Here is a 20,316-nt window from a genome sequence, read left to right on the forward strand (position 1 = left end):
TATGGTTCACGAAATTCCGATGCTCTTGCAGTAATCTCTGACGTCTTGTTTCTTTTGTGACATAATGTGTGATCTTTTAATGTTTTACACGTACGCACATACGGGCTTCCTACGTCATGGCAGCTTCGCAAGCGCGGCGTCGCGTTATCTGCGCTCTCTGGCAACTGCGGAAGCGGACCTGTTTCTAACAGGTCGCGGGAAAATATTGCGAATGGTGGTTTGAAAAGCGTTACTTTCAAAGTAAATATCCTTTTACGTAAGTTGAACTATGTGCGAGAATGTACAATGAATTTCTTAAATCAAAGAGCGTTTGACTCTCATTTACAAATCAGCTCTTCGATGACGAGCCATTTAGAAGGATTTCGAACCCTGAAGATCAGACATTTACGACATTATTGAAAATTTTACTGGCACATTTGTGTGATATATCTTAAAGTGTAACACGCGCTGAAAAGATCAACATTATATGCGAAAGCTTAGCTTCTCTTGCAGATTATTAACCTTAGAGACTAATTTTATATGTGAAAGCTTTCCTTTTCTTGTAACAACACAATGTATATTAATTTAAACTATTAACTTTCCCTGTTTGTGTGTTCACGCTACTTAACAGTGACGTTGCTCTGAATGTCCGCTGTCAACGGCCGGCGAGATCACGTGACATGAGCTGTGACTGGCTTACCAAAGCGCATCGCAATCTCGATTTCAATGATTCCGAAAGTAACATGCAGTGTTTGCTGGAATTCCAATGTGTACTTTCGTAATACGCAGCGTACATGTTGCTGCACGTTAGACATCTTTCCAAACGTGTTTTTTCCCCCGTGAGTTTCGTTTTCTAAAGTGCCGGGAAATTCCACGCCCGTGCATAGAACCATAACCATCCAAAGGATTGATAAGTTTTACAGTTCCGAGAGAAAATATAGTGTCACTTAACACAGAGAAATTGTGTTTTCACCCGGGAGAAAAAATATATTTTTTACCGGGAAATCCGGGAAAAAGCCGGGAATTTTTTTTCATTTTCCGCGTATACGCCCTGCCAAGGATTTCTACTAGTCCTCGTCTTTTTACCTATTTGATCCTGTGCTGCCTTCACTATTTCATCCCTCAAAACTACCCATTCTTCTTCTGCATTTCTTTCCCCCATTCCTGACAATCGTTCCCTTATTCTCTCCCTGAAACTCACTACAACCTCTGATTCTGTCAGTTTATCCAGGTCCCATGTCCTCAAATTCCCAACTTTTTGCAGTTTCTTCAGTTATAATGTACAGTTCATAACCAATAGATTGTAGTCAGTCCACATCTGCCCCTGGAAATGTCTTACGATTTAAAACCTGGTATCTGAATCTCTGTCTTACCATTATATAATCTATCTCAAACCTTTTAGTATCTCCATGTATACAACCTTCTTTCATGATTCTTGAACCAAGTGTTAGCTATGATTAAGTTATGCTCTGTGCAAAATTCTACCAGGCGGCTTTCTCTTTCATTTCTTACTCCCATTCCATATTCACCTACTACGTTTCCTTCTCCTCCTTTTCCTACTATCGAATTCCAGTCACCTATGACTATTTAATTTTTGTCTCCTTTCACTATCTGAATAACTTCTTTTATCTCATCATACATTTCATCAATCTTTTCGTCATCTGCGTAGCTAGTTGGCATATAAACTTGTACTACTGTGGTGGGGGGGGGGGGCTTCGTGTCTGTCTTGGCCACAATAATGCGTTCTCTATGCTGTTTGTAGTAGCTTACCTGCATTCCTATTTTTTATTTATTATTGAACGTACTCCAGCATTATCTCCATTTGATTTTGTATTTATTACCCTGTATTCACCTGACCAGATGTCTTGCTCCTCCAGCCACTTCACTAATTCCCATTATATCTAACTTTAACCTATCCATTTCCCTTTTTAAATTTTCTAACCTACCTGCCCGATTAAGAGATCTTAATTCCATGCTCCGATCCGTAGAACGCCAGTTTTCTTTCTCTTGAAAACAACGTCCTCCTGAGTAGCCCCTGCCCGGAGATCCAAATGTGGGACTATTTTACCTCCGGAATATTTTACCCAAGAGGACGCCATCATCATTTAACCATACAGTAAAGCTGCATGCCCTCGGGAAAAATTACGGCCGTAGTTTCCCCTTGCTTTCAGCCGTTAGGAGTACCAGCACAGCAAGGCCGTTTCGATTAGTGTTACAAGGCCAGATCAGTCAATCATCCAGACTGTTGCCCCTGCAACTACTGAAAAGGCTGCTGCCCCTCTTCAGGAACCACACGTTTGTCTGGCCTCTCAACAGATTCCCCTGCCGTTGTGGTTGCACCTACGGTACGGCCATCTGTATCACCGAGACACGCAAGCCTCCCCATCAGCGGCAAGGTCGATGGTTCATTGTGGGGGGGGGGGGGGGCGGCGGCGAGGTATCAAATATATGTGATAACATTGATAACATATATGGCCTCCCCGTAGATTTGATCGTAAGCGTCGTTCATCTTCCGTTCAGGGCAATGTAAAATGTAAGCTCTTGGAGCGCTGGTGTCGCTACAGCGTTTTGAGGTCTCCATAGTGTGTTTGTAAAGATGGCTTCAAAGTTGGTTTGTTGCTTTGACTCTTTTTTTTAATACTTTTGCTTCGACTAGGATGCGGGGTGAGCGAGGGGCACAGAGCACGCTATTGTGTGCTGATGGGCAGGTGGGGTATGCTGCAGGCGACTTCCTGTCCACAAGCACAGCTACAGCCAACCACCTCTACGTCTGCAAACATACAGGCAGATTTCCAGCAAGGCCGAATAGAGCATCTGGCCACACTCTAAAATAAAAAATCCTTTCTTAACTTTCCATCCTACTTTCTCTATTTTCGAACGCTGGATGCCACAAGTTAAAAAGCGGTTCATCTGTTTCGTAATTTAATTTTGTTGTTGTTGGAACACTAATTCCATTACTTAAATTATACAACATTAAGAATAGTTTTTATTGCCCATATAGTGTAGTAAACGTTTACTTACCTTGACATACTCCCCCTTCAGTGCTTTACAAATCACTGCTCACGTTTCTGGAATTATTTTGGTTAATGTGCACTGTGGTACTCGAGGGGTGTGTTGTAAACAAGAGTAGCTCTCTCGTGTTTTAAGAAGTCGCAGTGTCACAGCTTGTCTGCCTTCTGCATATATAGCATTTCTCAAGAGAGTATTCTGTTTTGTAGTATGAGAATGCACTTTACTAAGCAAGTACTGAAATACACACTGATCCATTCGCAAGTAATCTACATATTAAGACTTGAGTTCCTCGACTTGCAGCTCTCGTAACAAATGTTCGTCAGTGCTTTTATTGTCTCAACGCTGTACCTAGGGTTCATCCAAGCATGTTTCCTTTTTGCCGCCGCTTTTCTTCCAAATAAACACACAATGCAGTTGTTGTACAAGCAACTGCACGGCATAACAACTTTTCGTACGCGACCTTGAAATTTGACGAAAAATATGATGACAGTGTAATACCCCTTTCTAGCGCCACGTCAGAGAAATTCGACGAGTATTTGATCATTTTTCTTTGCCAAAGAAATATAACGGTCTTTGGATACACAGAGCGGCGTCAATAAAACAGGGAGCAGTGATTCCATTCTTTCAAAGTCGCCTCGTAGTGAGATGCAGGTTTTTCCGTTCCCACGGCTAAAATGTTGGCCGCACTTCTGTTTTGGCGTCGTGCTTCAGTCGGGTGGGCACCGGCTGCGTGCGTTGGGATTCACTGCCCGCCGAGGTGCGCGCGAGCTGTTTCAGCAGGTCGCCGGAGCGCCATGAAGTCCTCCACAAACAGGTAGTTGGTGCGGAAGTGTTTTACTCGCTACGTGGCGAATGTTTGCCATGAGATGTTGGTAGCACCGTTACCGCCAGCCACTTTCTCAGAGGGCTGTGCTCTGACGGCCAGTTCGTACTCCTCGCAGGGCTGGTGGAGGAAAATTCACGCGCTGGGGCTGCCTTCCGATTAAAACAAAATAAACCGATATTTATATATATAGGTAAATGACTACACTGGATGTGGTTTAGATTCTCTCTGTTACGACTTAGTGGAAAGGGGGGGGGGGGGAGGGGGCTTTTATTCAAGATCTAATGAGCATTAAACCCGAAAGTCAAAATGAATGAGAATAATACGTTGACGAGCGTCCCATTTTGGGCACGAGTATTTTGACAACCATTCTTGACCGCACCTATTACTGGCCCTGTTCAGCCGCGCGGGACTACCCGAGCGGTCTAAGGCGCTGCAGTCATAGACTGTGCGGCTGGTCCCGGCGGAGGTTCGAGTCCTTCCTTGGGCATGGGTGTGTGTGTTTGTCCTTAGGATAATTTAGGTTAAGTAGTGTGTAAGCTTAGAGACTGATAACCTTAGCAGTTAAGTCCCTTACGATTTCACACACACTTGAACACACTTGAACCTGGCCCTGTTGAGCAGTCAGAGCCGCCAAGTCCTTAGAAACAGGAAGCGAAAGGCCGCAGTGCCGGCTTACATTGTGTTGTCCTGACATAAAAATTGACCACCACGCACTGTACACCAGTTTCCAGAAGTGACAGAGCGCGCGTCGACCACTCAGAGGGCGGGCTAAACTTCGGGCCTGAGCGCAGTCGGCATCAGCCTCTTCAGTGTCCACACTTGACGCTTCTCGAATCTGTTTAGGGCGTTTGAAAGTCGGGTGGTGGTGCGTCGGCTCGATCAGGACAGTTCGCAGCGCACAGCCGCAGTCTGGTGAGATTCTCCACGAACGAAAAGCACGCCCACTGTCTGGACTTTACGTTGTGGGCGCCTGGAAGGCTCCAGCAGCAAGTCGTGTGACGGCTCCAGCCGCGGAGTACTGAGCGGTGGCCTTCCAGCGCGCAGCCCCACACCTGGTGTGCGGCAGGGCTGGCGGGACACGGGTTTGTGGAGCTGAGCCATGGCTACTGTGTCGTGAAGCTTCACGCTCGTCAGGCTGTTGAACGCTCTTTTTAATGCTCTGCCCAATGCTGCGTAAAAAGTATTTACTCCCACTTCAAAAAATAGCCGGGCTTCCCGCACCCCTCGATACGTTTACTCCGTTTTGGTTATACACAGCTTTTCCAAAGAGCGTGCAAATGCAGCGGGACGTGGAGAATGTTCCACTGGTGACTTTGAAGCAGGGGAACCTGTGGTCGGAGAAGCCATCTTAAAGGAGACGTGCAAGTAAACTTGCCACTGCTGAGTCTGGCATTACTGTTTTCAAGTTTATATACGACTAACACGCGTACAAGTTTATAGGTGCTGTCCTGTTTATTTACATGTACGTTTTTCATTTCCTGCATGCAAATCAGGAGGACGAGCCTGATTACTAGGAAGTACTTCGTGGTCGCCGGATTGGATGGGGAGGTCCTATTCAGAGGTCAACTGACCTGAATACCCTCGGTTATATCCTGTGTGGATTGTAACGGGACATCTTCCTCTAGCATTACTTTTCCTCAACACTAGTAGTCGATATCCGTATATTTTTCGAATTTTGGATAGGTCAATGTTATCTCAGCGGTTTTTCTGAAAAATTTCATACAATTTTATAAACAATGTTATATTTCAAGCTGAAATTCATGAATAGTAATTATTATTTTGGATGTTGTTATCAATAAATACTAGTTCTGAATGTACAGCTAAATTTATTTTTTAAAAAACGTTTGAAATTACGAATTATTTGGCACACTTCAAATTTCTATTATTAATTACGCAGTCTAGTACTGTTTATTATGTTTGTTTCTAGATTCATTTATGAAATAATAATCGAAAATAATAGGAATTCATTTGTCAAGTTAAAATTGTAAACCCTTTCTAATGTTATTACCGCACAGTGAAGTAGTAGCAAGCATGCCTCTGATGTGATCGGACGTATTTTTCTCTATTTTGGGCGAACAATGTAATTTCGGCTTTGTTAATGTGAAAATTCAGAAGGCTGGGTGATACACTAAAGTGTGACAAAATAAATTAACGTAAAAACAAAAGTTCTTCAACAATAATCTTCAACCAAGATGGCCAGAGTGTCACAATTTCAGCTTTAAGAATCAGACCCCTCGATAAGAACTAGAGCCAACTCTACAAGAAAAGGTAAGTAAACTGAGTAGTTCATTGTGATCTAACTCTTATCAAATCTTCAGAAAAGACTTTGCACATTGTGCACAATAGCTGCAACTAGGAAGGAGGGGATAGATTACAGGATGTCTACAGTCACTTGTCTGTGAGGACCCAGTGGAAACGGAGATGGAATTAACTGCCATAATTGTAGCTTCCTGTGATGTGATTCGAAACACACCAGGCATATTTGTCAGGGTGCGCCAGAATCTAGTTCGCCGATGTCATTCTTGCACTGATGTCGAAGGCCATCAGGTTCAGCACATTTTGTAACATACAGTACAAATGATACGTTCATTGGTCAGTGATATTTGCTCTTAATTGTAACTAATGTAAATAAGAAAGTACACATTAATGTGATTTTATTCCTGTCATCTCCTTAAGCTGGCTTCTGTCACCCCAGGTTCCCTGCCTCAAATTGTTGAGTGGAGTATCCTGTGTCCTGTCAAATTTTTGCACTCTCTTACGGAAACACCCTGCATACGAGGTGGGCTGCCTCGCCACATGTCACGCATCTCCTGTCCGGTAAGACTGTGTATCATGCGATCTCTGCCACCTGGTCAGGTCACCACAGTGTTGGTTCTGATCAGGTTTGAATCTTCGTCCGGAATGATGATTATGTGCCGGGCTCAGCCGTTGCAGGTGGTGGACTCTGTGCGATACGAGAGCTGTGCTACGTGATCCTTGATTAACTGTGCGTCAGAGACAGACTACCGTACTCTTTTTCCTGTTCCGTGCGACACTCGAAACTTAGAGGGTTGACACAACAGGAGTCAGACGTCTCTTCGTCGCAGCCTGCCGGTATGTAAGCGGCACACAGAAAACGAGCACCAAAGACGGAACGAGACACTTGACTCGAAACGTAAGTCACCTGTCCATTGGAATGCGCGCTGACGATGACAACCCGTACTGCCCAGGAAATAGCCGGTTAGTTCCAGACACGTCCAGACACTAGACCCCAGTATTCCCAAACCTGCGGCACTAACATCTGTTCACAAGGTAGTAAGAATCTGTAGCCCACAATTACTTACGATCGACGTGGAATTTAAGCGTGAACTCCACAGAGACAGAAATACTGACACGGTCTGGGTAGATGGATGAATGTGTGGGCAGAGTGCGGGCACTCCACCTCAGTCCTACCAGCCGCCGCTGCCCCGCCCCCTCCCTCCCCCGTGACGCACATTGCGAGTAGTTGAGGCCCTGTAACGCCCCCTCGGGACACTGCCGGGCTGACCTTCCCACCTGTTGAAGTGGTCCCATTCAGATCGACGAGTCGAGCCCCATCTGCTACGGACTCCTGAACCCAATCTCAAACCTGGTGCCCCACTCGGCAGGCTCTTATTTCGCTCGCTTTAGCGACTTGTGTGTCTGTGACGTACCCGAGCTACGCAGCGGTCAGAGGGCAGCTGCAATCCCCACCGCGCATCGTTCTTGTCGACTCCGTGAAGCTCAGACTGAAGCCGCACGCGGAATTTCTGTGGTGCGGCTGGGATTCGACAAGGCGACCCCTCGGTTTGCGGGCGCGCGCCCCACCGCTAGGCCACCACACCCAGCAGTCTCAGCAAACTGGAGGCAGCCATCGCTCCCCCCTGCACTGCCGACACAGCTGTAAGACTAGGCGACAGTGGTAAACCGGTAGAAAGGCGATGTCGAACAACCGGAGAAAAATTTTGTCATCGTTTCTTTTTATGGTTTCAGACCATTCTTTCCCACTTCCGTTTCGCACTGCATCTGTAATTTCGTCACTGCCGCGAAATTTCCGCTCTAGTTTTCTATTGCGTTTTCACGGGCTCGCTCATTGGCGAGCTTGCCTCCTAATTCATTGGCAGGACTGCCTACTGTTACTTTCGACCATTCCTGGATCAGGTACCACTTCCCCTTGCACAGCTCTCGTTTATACCCTTATTTATCTACGATTGCTGGAATTTTTCAGGGAATCCAGCGTAACTGGACTGCCTGTGCGTATTTGTCGTGAGTCGCCCTAAGCTTCAGTGCCTAAAACTGGAACACGCAGCATTTTCTTAACTATATTTTCCATTTCCAAAACTCCTTCTCTGCTCTGCGGCTCCAAATGCCTCCCTAATGCTCACACGTAGGTGATACACGATGTCAACTGTTATTTATTCTAGTCGTTTTGAACGAAAATAGCGATGGATTACCAGGTATCTCTACAAACACGGCAAGTAACCTAATGAACGGTGATCGTTGTTCCTCAGAATTCTCACGATGCCGAATTGACGTCCAGGTGGGGGATATTTAAACTTTGCCGCCAAGACACAAGTGACTCCTCCACTGGTACAGACATGTTCGTAAGGTACAAAGAACGAAATTCAAAACGACTGACACATTGGAAAGAGTGATACAAAAACTATTTACTGCTAGTTTCACAGTATCGATAATGAAAAAGTGCTCATAGCTCACAATGTATGTATTTTAGGACTTTGGTTTACTTGAACTTTTTTCTGTCACTGCCCTTGTTAGAGATGTCTATTCTAACTGGCTAATGATCTATACATTATTGCAGTATCTGTAGCCTCAGAGACCTTTAAGCGTAGCTCTTCATTCCTTAGTGATTCCCACTTGTGTGCACTCTGTTTCTTCCCGACTAGTCTCCTAAACTTCAGCCTGCTCTTCACCACTACTAAATTGTGATCCCTGCTCCTGGGTACGCCTTACAATGCAATACCGGATGTCGGAATCTCTGCCTGGCCACAATGTAATCTCACTGGAATACTCTTGTGTCTCACGGCGTTTCCCAAGTATATCTCTCCCTCCTGAACTGAATATTCGCTATTACTGTCCTCTGTTCGAACTCTGTTGCAGAATTCTTTCTCGTTCCTACTATACCAAGCCCATATTCCCCTGCTACCCTCCCCCTACCACCGCATTCCAGTCCCCCGTTACTACTGCATTTCCATCTTACGTACTGAATCGGCGATTGAGTATCCTCATACACTTTCTCTACGTCTTCATGTTCTGCATGTGACGTCGGCGCGTGCACCTGAACTAACTGTTGCCAGTGTTGGCTTGCTGTCTACTCTGATGGAAACAACTCTGTCGCCGAACTGTTCGCAGTAATACTCCCCCTGTTCCACCTTCCTGTTGGGAACGACTCCTACTCCCGTTGTACCACTTCCTGCCGTTGTTGATATTGCCGATACTCGACTGGCCAAAATCCTGGTCTTCTTCCCATTACCATCGCTGACCCCCACTGTATCTACATTGAGCCTTAGCATATCCCATTTCAGATTTTCGACCTTCCCTACCACGTTTACACTTCTCATATTTCGGGCCCCACGCCATAGACCGCAAGCCTTTCGTTGGTTATTCAACCTTTTCTTACAGTCACCTGCCCCTAGGCAGTCACCTCCCAGGGATCCAAATGGCGGACTAGTCCGGAAACTTTTGCCAGTGGAGAAATTATCAGGCCACTCTTTCAATTACAGGCCACACGTCCTGCGGATACATTCAGTCGAGACAGTTTATAGCGACATCACTTTTAACGACTTGTTGGCTGTAGGACCGAAATCCAATGGTTCCACCTAACCCTATGTGAACGCTATACTGTATTTAAAAAGTCGCTTAGTACGACATCCCTTTTTGCGACTTACCGTATAAAGCTGCGATTTTTATTCCATTTTCGGAGAAAGGCATCGGCTGTAAGGTCCAACATTCGGTTTTGTTTCTTGCGTATTCGGGGATGTAACGCTTATTTTCAAACAATCGATTTCTGCAGACTGTTGTTAGCAAATGAGGCGTCACAACGAATACATCGTCAAATGCAAAATGCGTAAGCACATCTTGGATGCGAAAACAAATAAGTATAACAGATAACCTTAACTAGGACAGTATATTGTAGTATTCGTTACTGTACTGCAGTTAAAGCTAAACCGACTGGTTAAAAAAGTTACAGCACTGACTTGGCTGTCGTCATAGGAAACTAGATGATTAAATCCCAATGTGTGTTGCTTTTTCAAAGAACAGAAATGGAGTAATAGTGTACTCGTTATTGATGTTTAGTGGTTACGTGTGTTCAGTATTTCCAATGTTTTAGGTAGAGTTCATCACATCTGTGGAATATTTTAAGGGTGTTGTGTGATGTCATTAGGTTAGTTAGGTTTAAGTAGTTCTAAGTCCTAGGCCTAGGGGACTGATGACCTCAGAAGTTAAGTCCCATAGTGCTCAAAGCCATTCGAACCATCTCGACCGGCTGTGCTGTTGTGATAGTTTACAATTATGAATAAGTTCGTAACAGCAAAGAAGAGGCAAACCGATTTTGATTCGTCCGCCAGCGTTACGGTAACTTAAAAATATGTACATACTACTGTCATTGCCCAATTACCTGCCTACAGCAGTTCAATGTTAGCCCTGGAGTCGTTATTCGAAGGCTGGTAGAACTTTGGAGTTGCAATATTACAGTGGTTCTGAGCACTATGGGACTTAACATCTGTGGTCATCAGCCCCCTAGAACTTAGAACTACTTAAACCTAACTAACCTAAGGACATCACACACATCCATGCCCGAGGCAGGATTCGAACCTGCGACTGTAGCTGCAATATTACAGTATTTCACAAGGCAGCGAAATGGTAAATATCATAGAAAATAACATTAAATTAAAATCAGTGGATAAAAATACACTCGGATTCAGCTGTGTCGCCCAAAAATATATCGCCTAAATGGCGATGGCTGTATTGCTTTAAAAAAAATTTGCTCGGTATTCTGTCATTAGTAGACGAAATGACAAAATATCACCCAATCTGATGACTTTCGTGATATCAGTTACGAAAATCAGTTCCGGTATGGAACTTTTTTGGGGGGAGGGGGGTTGTGGAGAAGGGGAAGCGGACGGGGTACAGGATGACAGCGCATTCCGCAGTGAGTTCGTTTATATAGGCGGGCTGCTTGAATTCCTCTGAGCTGGCAGCACGCTTCATCCTTCCCACACCCCTTCGTACGAAATCTATTTCTGCTCTTGTAATAGCACAGTAACTGAAGCCAGCAATTCCATGCACAGTTAAATCTTAAAAATATGAACTCACTCATGCAGTGTGGAATGACCAAACATGCACATGTAAAGGAAAAACAAGCTATGTAAGAATTCAATCTTTTGTTGCGATGCATTTTATTTTATTGTAAAAAAGTGTACAGCAACCGGTTTTCCTCGATTCTCCACCGACTCCGGGTAGCTCTGCGAGACGAGCCGCTGAACTAGTAGTCCCTGGATTCGGGAGGTGAGTTGGTTCAAATCCATGCGGCGTCTGTTGAAAATGATTGTCAGTGGATTGTCATTTTCACTTAAGGCAAATGTTGGAGGCCACAGCGAATTGCTTCCGAACGCCTTTCTGTCCTGACAAGATCCATATCCCTTAAAGACGCACCCCTCTGTTTAAATGGAAAGAGCAGCATCAAAGGCGTGTCGAGCATCTCTTCAGACTCCCAGCACTAAAAGCATTATGGCAAATAGATGGCAATCCAAATGCTCCTCATCTGGGCTCACGCATCTGTCTGCTGAGTTGTTCTTCAATGCAGAAAATGATCTCCCTTACATTGCAAGAATTGATAGATCCATTCTAAAATGAGGAAATTTGGGGAAGTGTAACGCTGAACAATTCCAAATAGTCTGCATGTTCGCCGCCAGAAATTATTCTGCGTTCTCTGTCGAACAGGGGTCTCTCTATTCCTTTTCACTGACAAGGGCAGCTCAACTGCTGGTCAACACATACTTCCTCCAGATTTATGGTCTCTGCATGGCTTGGCCAGAAATCACTGTGACATAAATGAGGGCTCCAGAACGCCAAGCGTTCAGCAAACGACGTTGGGTCTTTTGGCGCGGGTCGGGCGGGGAATGAGTCATTATGTCGGCACAGCTCACAGCCAGCGCTCCAGAGAGTTCCGAGCGGTAATCCGAGGGTCGTGGGGTCGAGTCTCTTGGTGCAGTCTTTTTAGTTTATTTCTCATGTTGTACGTCACAGAGCAAATAAACCGTAGTAATACTCCAGACAACCTATTTATTAATATTTTATTAAAAGCCATGAAAACGAATGGAAAAGTAAAATTTGAGTTTGGAAATATCAAGGCTAGCTGTCGAATTATTTGAAAACTCTTAAAGCGCTTTAAATAAGGCAGACTTTATTAACATTCTGCATTTTCTCTCCATGTTTACGTACCTGTAATCAACATAGCCGCCCTTGCGACGAACACATTTGTGCGAACAAGAGACCATATTCTCGGTGCCGTCACTGAAGAATGTTTGACTTTGTTGACGAACCCACAACCTCAACTCTCGACGCACCGCTTCACCACTACCTGAGCAAAGTCCTCGGTGGCGTTTCTTTAAGTTTCGGGAGCAGATGAAAATGGGATGGATGGGGCCAAGTCGGGAGTGTGCGGGGGGTGGCAGGCGGCAGTGAAGCCAGGGCGTCGGACGGTCGGAAATGTGTCGCGCCAGAGGGGAGGGCGCTCCGTGTGTGGACGGACTCTCCTGCGGTCAGCAACTGAATCGGCTTGTAGAGTGTGCACGAGAACTTCGTACGTAAAATGCGATACTTTTAACATTTTACAGTTGATGATTTACACGTGCTTGGTCGATATTAATCCACTCTGAATTTTTACAATTGCATGCCTGTTTTAAGAATTCCCGAGAAAAAAAAAACTTGATTTAGATACATAAAAGCTTCTCCCTCAGTGCATAGCTTGGCAGCAAACCAAATGCAACGCACCAATTCGTCAAATATTGGCAAGGATAGCTGGTGATGTAGAATGGAATATATTTTGATGCAGTCTTGTTTGGATGTGATTTCCTTTTCACTCACGATAAATATGGTTGTGAAGATTTTTGACCAAACTCTGTGCCTGATGACGACGGACTATATCTCGGGAAGAATCACTGTAAACACTGCACTATGGCGATTGTTTAGCCTGAAAAATGTCGTCGTATATCTGTGGATTTGCTTGTCCCTCCGTTTTATGTAAATGTTGATATATACGATGTATCGAGCATTATTTTGGTTTATTTGCAGTACACATAGGGAGATGTACAACTTTATTTGGGATCTAATTTGTTTAACCTATCGTTATAAAGTTTTCGGTTTACTTGAGAAGGGGATCGATTTACACTGTTGTCGTTCGGAAAAGTAAGCGCAGGACCGTTGGTCGGAAACCCAAAGTGGGTCTGGACTGTAGAATGACTCACACTACAGAACAGTTGAAACATCAGACCAAAACGATAACTCCCTTGCAAGCCTTCCAGTGTTTCACGTACATATGCGGCTTGTCTTGGTATGACCACAATCCTAGATCGAAGCTTTAATTGCGCGAGTATGGAAGGAAAGATAACGTCGATCATAAACTCCCCAGACAGCATGACTTTGCCTCTGTGAAGGAAGTCACACGAGCTGGAGTACAAAGTTATAAACTGGTATAATAAAACCTGCTAGCAGCCATCTGTCAGAAGTACTTTCGTTTGTGAGTGATGTCTATGTGACACAATCATCTGGAACTAGAAATATGTCCAACACGGCATTCAACGGCTACGTCCCGTGCTAATAGAGAGCTGTTATTACCTTCAGTATACTAATCAAAGCGTTCTGACGTCCAGTCGATGAACTGGGTCCTGCTTTACAGCAGTAGTTTTCGTGAGCAGGCATAACATATCGCTGTGTATCATTTTTTGCTGTTATGTATTACACCTGTGGAAAACAAGGAGTAAAATTGTACAGGACGAAAGCAACATCCATTTAACGCTTACTGTGTGTGTGTGTGTGTGTGTGTGTGTGTGTGTGTGTGTGTGTGTGGCCAGTGTAACCACTGCCACTACTGCACATTTTTGTTTTTTCCATTTTTTTAGCCGAAGTGAATTTCTGAAAATGTGGCTTCACCATTTCATGGAAATAAAGTTACTATTTCCGCTTAAATGTTCAGTAATTTTCCCCTTTTTTTTAAAAAAAAAGTCTGCCTCCGTAGTCTCGCGGTAGCGTTTCCGCCTACCACGCATGGGGCCCGGGTTCAATTCCCGGCAGAGGCCTGGGTGTTATATGTCCATCATCATTGACCCGCAAGTCGCCAAAGCGCGTCAACTAAAAGGATGCGGCGGCCGAACTCCGACGCATGGGGCCTCCCGGCCAACAGTGCCATACGATCATTTCCATTTTTCCTTTTTTAAGTCAGTCTTCTTTCTATATATAGAAATTAAAATGTTTCTGTCAAGATGCAGGGACAGTTTTCCTCATGCACTTACATGACACATGAGAGCCTAGAGCCAAACTTTCACTTTCATTGCTCCCACTTCGACACAACTGATGAGATTTTGTCACCGGCAAGTCGTTTGCACTACCTGGACCGCTACTCCCGTTGTCGGCGTGCGTTCTGCGTTTGTGTGTGTGCGTGTGTATGTGGACGGGCCCTCAGCAGTGCTGGCTGCAGTGAGCCGCGCCCAGGACCCCACGAGGACACGCCAGCCTGCTCACACTGTGCCTCTCTCTCTCTCTCTCTCTCTCTCTCTCTCTCTCTCTCTCTGTGCAGCCCACCAGCCGCCACACAGATGAGGCCTGCCACCACCACCACTGCCACCACCGCCGCCCCCGCCGCCGCCACCTCTGCCAGCGCACCTCGCCAGACACCTGCTGCTGCACGGCCCACGACTCCTCAACCTGACGAGGCCACTGTCTCTCGCATGCGGTGAGTTCTCACCACACACACACACACACACACACACACACACACACACAACATTATGTGGTAGATAATATATAAATACCAAAAAGCCAACTGTAAATGCTCAGTCTAGATTTAATTAGGGCCAGGAAAGTCAACTGGGAACATAATCAGAACATAGATGAATAACAGGCTGGTATCCACAGGATTAGGTTGTAGTAGCATAAAGAAAATTGAAATAAGTGTATGGCACTGTTGGGCGGGACGCCCCATTGTGGGGAAGTTCTGCCACCGAGTGCAAGTCTTACTCCAGTCGATGCCACATTGGGCGACTTGTGTGCCAGTGGTGAGGATGAAACGATGGTGAGGACAACACAACACCCAGTCCACGAGTGGAGAAAATCTCCAGTCCAGCTGGGAAACGAACCTGGACCCACTTGCATGGGAGGCAAGCACATTACCACCCAGCTAAGAAGGCGGACTGTAGCATCATGGGAGAGTGGTTAATTAAGAATAGGTTGGTAGAGAAAATAGTGTTACTGTCCACACTTCAGTGATTCATTCTCATCAGAATCAGCAAACCAATGTCTGCAATAATTCAGGCATGTACACTAGCATCATACAAAGAAAATCTACTATAAGAGGTAGGGTGGTATGCACTGAGCATGTAACACTTTAGGTAAAGATTGATAAACATCTAATACTGCCGATGTACTGGAATGGTCTAGCAGAGGTCAGATAAACACATGTTTATAAGACCATTAGCGGTGGTTGGCATGAATGAGAGAGGACAAAAAAACCTAATTATTTGCTGTAAAACTTCTGCTGGTAACAAGAAATATGCTAATAAAGCACCAAACAGAATCAAATGTCTTCGGAGGCCAGCCGGCCGGAGTGGCCGTGCGGTTCTAGACGCTACAGTCTGGAACCGAGCGACCGCTACGGTCGCAGGTTCGAATCCTGCCTCGGGCATGGATGTCTGTGATGTCCTTAGTTAGGTTTAATTAGTTCTAAGTTCTAGGCGACTGATGACCTCACAAGTTAAGCCGCATAGTGCTCAGAGCCATTTGATCCATTTTTCTTCAGAGCCTCAGCTTGTCAGGTTGTGGATCACCTTGTCACCCCACCGTAGTTTGGTGTAACAGCCACTCTCAGTAACAAAACATGCATAGTAGAAACTCTGCCTGCTGTACATGATGTTTCTGCCTCTTTGAGCACCAGATTTAGAGTGCCATGAGCACCCAAAGTTCACAATCATTTCTGGTATGCATTTCGATCTGTCTTGCCCTACAGTTTTTACCTTCTACAGCTATTTCCATTACCACTGCAGTTAATCCCTGTTGCCTTCACATTTAACCTATTACGCTGACCCTTGTAGTGTCATGGTTTTCCATGTATCACTATCCTCACCTACTCTGCAAAGATATTCTAGAGTTCCTATGTTATGTATTCACCTAACTTCAACATCCTTCTATAGCACCACATTTAGAATGCTCCAATTCCCTTCTTGTTTTTCCCATAATCCACAAATCATTTTCCTGCAGTACTGAGCTCCAAACATACATTCAGATATGTCTAACACAAATTAAGGCATATCTTTGGTATTAGTAACTTTGTTTTATGTGGAATCTCCTGTTTTTCCATGCTACATTACTCCTTATAAAAACCACACTTTGTCCCTCAGCATAAATTGGCTTCAGGGTAGCAGTTTGTCCTTATTTCTGATGTAAACTTTGCCACCAATGTTATTTTTGCCACCCCCTAGCACTTTCGTCTTTCTTCTGTTCATTAATCCTAATTTGGTCATTCGACTGTTTACTATATTCCTTTCTCACTTTCAGTTGGCATAGCAATATCACCAGTGAATTTTATCATTGAAATCCTCTTCAACCTCAGTTTTAATTACATTTCTACAAGTTTCTTCAATTCCATCAACGATTCTTCAGTGTTCAGTCTGAACATTTTTGGAGGCTACCTGCAACCCTGTCTTTCACTATCTTTAATCAGAGTACCAATCCTTGTTGATTATTGTACATATTGTATGTTACGTGCTGATCCCTATGTCTTACACCTATTTTTTTTTAAGAAAAAGGTCTTACATTTTCACAATTTCTCCTTATCAAATATCATTTAAAGATCTACAAATCCAATAATCTCTTGATTTTTCTTACACACCCATTCTACTATCAAGTCAAAGGTCAGATCGGCCTCTGTGGATCCTTTACTCCAACTGTAGTATCCTCAAACAGATCGTCAGCTTTGTATTCCATTCTTTTGCATGTTGTTATTATTCTTGTCAGTAGTTTGAATTTATGAGCTGTTTAGGTCATTGTCTGAAAGCTATCGCAGTTACTGACCCTTGGTCGCTTCTGTAGTGTCTAGATGGTCTTTTTCTGGCAGTCTGCTGTTAAGACTTCCGTCTCATGAATCACACAGATACGTGAATACTCATTTGATTGCCATCTTCCCCAAAGATCATGTAAGTTCTGAAGGAATGGTAACTAACCATTCCGTCTTGTTTGTGTGTAACTTTTCCTGAGCTTTAAATTCTAATTGTCAGTCCCCCACATTTTCCAATTCGGCTTTCATCTCTTCTTCCGTCAAGTCATGTGGTAGTTCCTCCCATGAACTGTTTTCTGCCATCTGCTCTTTCCTGCACGTTTAACAGTGAAATTCCTTTCGAACTCTTGTTGACTGCTGTGCATTTAATTTCACTGAAGATTGTTCCGAATTTTCTATGTGTTGAGTATGTCCTTGCTACGTTCATTTCTTCTAATTCTTCCTGTAGTCATTCTGCTTGTACTTTCCTCAAATTTTGTATTGATTTCATTCCTTAGTAACCAGTAATGATGTATTCCTGTCTTGCCCTTTTTCTTTTCGTCAAACAGTTTAAATATCTCTTGTGTTTGCCGATGATTCTTCAGATTTCCTCTCCTTGTACCTAGATTTGTCTGTCAAACTTTGATTATTGGCCTTTCCAGAGTCGCCAACCACTCTTCACCTGAACTTCCAGCTAGGCATTCATTATCACATTATCTAGAGCCTCATAGAAGTTAAAATTCCCGTTCCATTCCTCAGTACTTCCGTATTCCATTTATTTACACATTGATTTCCTCGTGACAATTCTCTTAAAATTAACTTCATTGATCATCATAACTAAATTGTGATTTTACTATACGTTTGTTCCTAGGTACACTTTACAATTCAATACCTGACTTTGGAATGTGTGTCTGGTTGTGATGTACTCCAGCTGGAAACCTCTTTACCAACTATACCTCCGCCTCCATCCCAAAGAGCCGAAAATGCTGAGACACAGATGCAGCCATACAAATGTCACAGAATACTTAAGGGCGTAGTCCTTCAGTGAGTCCACCATCCAGAAACTGTTCTGGAATGCTGCAGGAGGCGTCCTCCACAGGGAGCACTTATAACGGTAACACTGGCCACCTTAAACAGCAGTTGATGCTAACTTTAATCCTTTGTGAGGAATTTTTTTTAAAGTTATGGCCTTGAGATAACAGAAAGGGAACAGAACAATCAGATGGGGATTTGTTTCCCTAAACACTTCAACAGAGTATAAACAACAGTAAACTGGTGGGTCTGAAAAAGACATTCTGCCAGCACAAAAGCTAGTTGTAATATTAGGTATTAATATCGGTCATCAGCCTAATTAGGCATTCTTGTGTCAAACAATATAATAAATCAGAACACAGTGTTACGGCTAACCTAAACTTCCTTGACACACACACACTAAATTCTTTTATATGAACACACTACAACACAGTAACCTAACTTTGCAGATAAAAGTAGTACTGACTTGGAAGACAGACAAACAAATGGCCAATGAGATAGCAACAGTCTTCAACACACATGATGCTAATAGCAATACTAAACAGGTCAGAGCATGAAATGATTCTGATTTAAATCAGTGGGTCTATTAATGATTGTACTCTATAAAATAATTACTTAGTATAGGGTCTCTATGCCTGTGCATTAACCAAATTGCTTTAGAATAGCTAAAACAGGAAATCTTTCTTAAGCTCAGTATGAAGCAATTAATCAGAGTGCAAATCTAATTACACTGGCTCTGAAGGAGTCTTTGCTTTTCTTCATTAACTACCCTAGCACACGATGGTCGTTATACTTTCATGGTTTGAAGAACCATGCTCATTAACAGAACTACCCAAGTGTGTGTGGGAAATGGTAGATATTGTCATCAACAATTATTAACTGAAGCACAACAAACTGTAACTCTTTAAATAACAAATGTGCTTTGATAAGCAGTCTTTTAATCTACTCAAAGTATATTTGGCTGTGCAGATGCCAACACAACATTAAATTCAAGTTCAAACAGTTTCTCATGAAATGAAGAGTGGTAAAACTTTGTAATTCTGATCAAACAGCATAAGTGCAACAATTAATCTTTTTCACCTCAAATCAATATTTTTTCTTTTAAATAGTAACTGTACTACTGTGGGCAGCTTTTCAAGTAAAGCAAATTATTTAAGAAAATAACTGCAGATCAATTTAAAAATGCACTGGAAGTGGAATATTTCTGAAACTATAAAACTGAACTTTAAACACTATAACTCCACACGTTACGAAGCAATCACAATTATTTTTACAACTGCTGAATAAGTCTTTCCTTAATAAGTTAGGCTACTCGGAATTAAATTCATTAGGATGGGATTCCTGTGCAGATTTGAGATTTGGGATAATCACGGGTGTAAGACAGATTTAAGCAGATTATTATTAAAATCAATAAAAGTTCACAAATGCCTGGATAATTTACAAAGTGCCAAATATAAACAGTTTGGTGGAAGGCTGGTTGCACTGGTGGCGTAATTTGCAGTGGCTGTTAACATGGCGGCGATGCAGTCATGGCAGTAGTGTTGGCCTCGCCCTGCTGCAGACCTTCTTGGAATCGGAATTATATTTTTAAAGGGCCAAAAACAATGCCATGATAACAGTGTCACCAAATGCATCACCCGAGGCCCATAAATACTGCTCTTAGGCTCCTCTGCCTCAAAACTGCAAGAACGTGAGCCAGGATGTTCCGCTACTGCTAGCGAGGTGTTAACCACAGTACTGCTCAGCCCAGACTCCTTACCCGTCACAAAGGACGAGCTGTCACTTGCGTACCAACCACACCTTTTTCAGTCCGCCAGGCTACTTCAATAACTGTATCTTGGACATTCAACCCTACATTCCCTAACTGTGGACCAAGTCATTTACAGTACATTATATAACAATTATTCCAGTAGTTATTTAAATCCACAAGCACGATTTAAACAATATTGTTCAGAAGGTTCACATAACTGAAATACATAGTCAAAGAATTTCCATGATAGATACTACAGTCTACATAAGCAGCATTACAAATTGACATAGAAATATTGATACAAAGTAGGTCAAAATTGGATGTTACATATGCCCCATGGTTCACTGAAGTCTGCTGTCAGGTTAACATCAATAACACCTTAATGGTGTCGAACAGTCAGAGAAATAATCAATTCTACCAGAGTTGGGTTTGAAAACACTATACACTCGATAC

This window comes from Schistocerca cancellata, unplaced genomic scaffold (genome assembly GCF_023864275.1).
Source record: "Schistocerca cancellata isolate TAMUIC-IGC-003103 unplaced genomic scaffold, iqSchCanc2.1 HiC_scaffold_1148, whole genome shotgun sequence".
NCBI classification, from domain to species: Eukaryota; Metazoa; Arthropoda; class Insecta; order Orthoptera; family Acrididae; genus Schistocerca; species Schistocerca cancellata.